This window comes from Eurosta solidaginis, chromosome 1 (assembly GCF_040869045.1).
Source record: "Eurosta solidaginis isolate ZX-2024a chromosome 1, ASM4086904v1, whole genome shotgun sequence".
Taxonomy (NCBI): domain Eukaryota; kingdom Metazoa; phylum Arthropoda; class Insecta; order Diptera; family Tephritidae; genus Eurosta; species Eurosta solidaginis.
Window position 1 is genome coordinate 94,660,715 of NC_090319.1, and position 2,880 is coordinate 94,663,594.

The following is a 2,880-nucleotide window of genomic DNA, read 5'->3' on the forward strand; positions in this document are numbered from 1 at the left end:
GCCTATCCATCAACTTGTTTGCCATATATTGGCCTTTAGAATTGACCGATGATTATATGAAGAAAGGTTATCAGGATAATACGAGGCGCTAAGTGAAGTTCATCATTGAGAATTTGGAGGTTGAGGTCGAGTAGTTTTCTTTGTCCGAGTCGTTTTGTTTGTGTCAGAAAACCCTTACTTTAGATTTAATCAATTAATTTCTGTATGAAAGGAGCCTGAGCAGTTTGAAGCATTTTGTGTTTCTGTGGCTTTGTGTGAAAATTATTTTTTTTTACAATGTGGTTTAACTGCTCGGTGTACATTTGAACATAGATATTTCAGTCAAACTACGAACGAACAGCGAATGACCTAAAAACTTTTAGTTTACCAACATGGCCAAGGTGGAAATGTGCTCACTTTTAATGTCAATTTCTACGAAGATAATCGGGCCTCGAGCGAGTTAGACGATTCTTTCACTCATGTGGTTTATTGCCCGTATTAACAAGCATGCTGGATCTAGTTTTATATGCCTCCTCACTCAACAAAAGATGTGATATTATAGTATAAGAAATAAAAAAATAATTGCGCAATTCCCTGAACTTGGGTCGGCATGATTCAATTTTGTATCAGCAACCTTACAACTGCTTATGTATTTTAGTTTGAGTGATAGCCGGCCCAGCAATGGAAGCTCACTTGGATAACATTAATCTCTGTAATACCACATAAGCGGCGACGTAAGCCACTTATATAATCGTTGCGCAGCAATAATGTTAAGTCTAATACGACCGAACTCGACCCTGTATAAGTCCTTCCTTGCGCCGCGTGGACTCCTTTTAGACAGCGACCCGTTAAAAGCCATTTCAAACCCAATAATTCCATCAGATGGCCTGCCACCTACATCCAGCCGGTTGGCCAGGGGAATTTTGCATTCCCTACAGCCATCTTCATCCGTTCCAGCACCTGACAGAAAACCTTCCTTTCAGCCCTCTCAAACAACTTCGAGCCATCCATGAACCAGTCTACTACCCCAGTCTACTTCTCCACTAATATCTCGATGGTATGACTTTTCGGAAACTTGCACTGGGTGCAGTTTTTGGCACACAATAATCTGGGTTTAAGTCAAAACATACAAGGTAACAGCAATACTACACGCGTTTTTTGTTCTAGAAAGTGCGGGCTGCAAGTTTCAATATTTGAGCATACACAGTATTCGTATCCTACGTCCGCTAGATTACGGCTCCCGCTAATAGGCGTAACATGATTTTACCGAGATGCTGGGGCTTATACTTTAATGGCGCTTTTTACCGTAACGTACGGATCTTTATCCGGCAAAGGACCATCAACATCGAAAACAGACGCCAAAACATGCGGGGAATATATTTACCGCTACAACAAACAACATAACTTTCCGATCTAGAAGTAGCAATTGCGGTTAGTCCTTTTAGTATTCGCCAAAAAAGGGTAGTTATGTGGGTTATACCTCATACACTGTATGTGTCCATAGATCTTAGAATTGTGTATACACGGGCTTCTGTTCACACCTTTCCTTCTTGACCGATTTCTCCGAAACGAATTGGGACATCCATCGTCAATTAACCGAGTGCTACAGCCTCCTTTGCCAGCTCATTCGCTTTTTCGTTAATTTCCATCTCTTTATGGCCGGGAACCAGTATAAGAGGATGATCTGGCCTGTGCCAGGCACTCTCCAATGCTTCTTTGCATTCCATGATACTTCCTGATGAAGTACTGTGTGAGATGATCGCCGTCTGACTATCAATATATATATTGAAGCGACTGGAGCTCAAGAAAGCTTACAACAGTATTTCTTTCACGGTCACACTTTCCACTTGAAAGACGCTGCAGTTATATGGCAGCCTGTAGGTTGTACTTCACAACACCTTTTTCCCATCAGCGGCAAACAAGCGATTTGAAAGTTTGAGGTTAAACAACTTTGCATCCACAGTTAATATATTGCCGGCACCACCAATGTGCAGCACCAACATATAAGCTTCGTTTATCACCATGGACTTTTGATCTACCGCATCCGGGACTACAACTGACATACAAAAGGCAGCTACTGTCTTGGCAAACGCTCAACAACGAGCAGAGACGACTGAAGGTAGTTTTATCAGAACTGCCATTGGGTGACAAGCAACTTTCCGAAGCAGGCAGCACCCTTGAAGAAGCTGTATTAAAAGGCTTATGAATGATGCGCCTACAAAAATTTGTATAGTTTCGTGAGTGTTGAAACTTAACTAAGAAGTTTGAATTTGCTGTGAAAACACTTAAAATAGAAATTATTAAAATAATCTGGTTTCAAATTAAAACTCTGAAGTTTAATCTTGCAACTGATAATTTAAATATTGAAACAGATTTTCTGTTTCGTTTAATTTTATTACTGGAAATCTTGGAATAGTTTTGAGAACATTTTGTTACATATTGTAACGAATGTTAGCAGCACTAAGCGATGTTAAGCAGTGACGTGAATTCACATCAATAATTCAATCATTATGTATCTACATAAACGAATAAATAATTGCGTCTACACATATGTACGTATACGAGCAGCGGAGCGGCAATGCACAAACACATGCATATATCTTATCTCAGTTGTCACAAGAGAGGGCAATAATTTTTGCACGTAGTTGTGGCTGGCGATTTTGTAGCCGAAACTAACTAGTAAGTTCTGGAAATCGAAGAGCCTAGAAGTATGCAGCGTAAACTATAAAAGCGGGGCAGGCGAGTAAGAAGTAATTCAGTTTGAGTTGAGCTATCAATCAGTTTGATTAAGCACGCGATCTGGCGGCCAATAGTAGAGTTTCATTTGAGTTATCAATCAGTTTGGTTATTAAGCCAGCAAGTAGCAAAGTATAAGTGTTATTGTGAAGTACTTTAATAAAG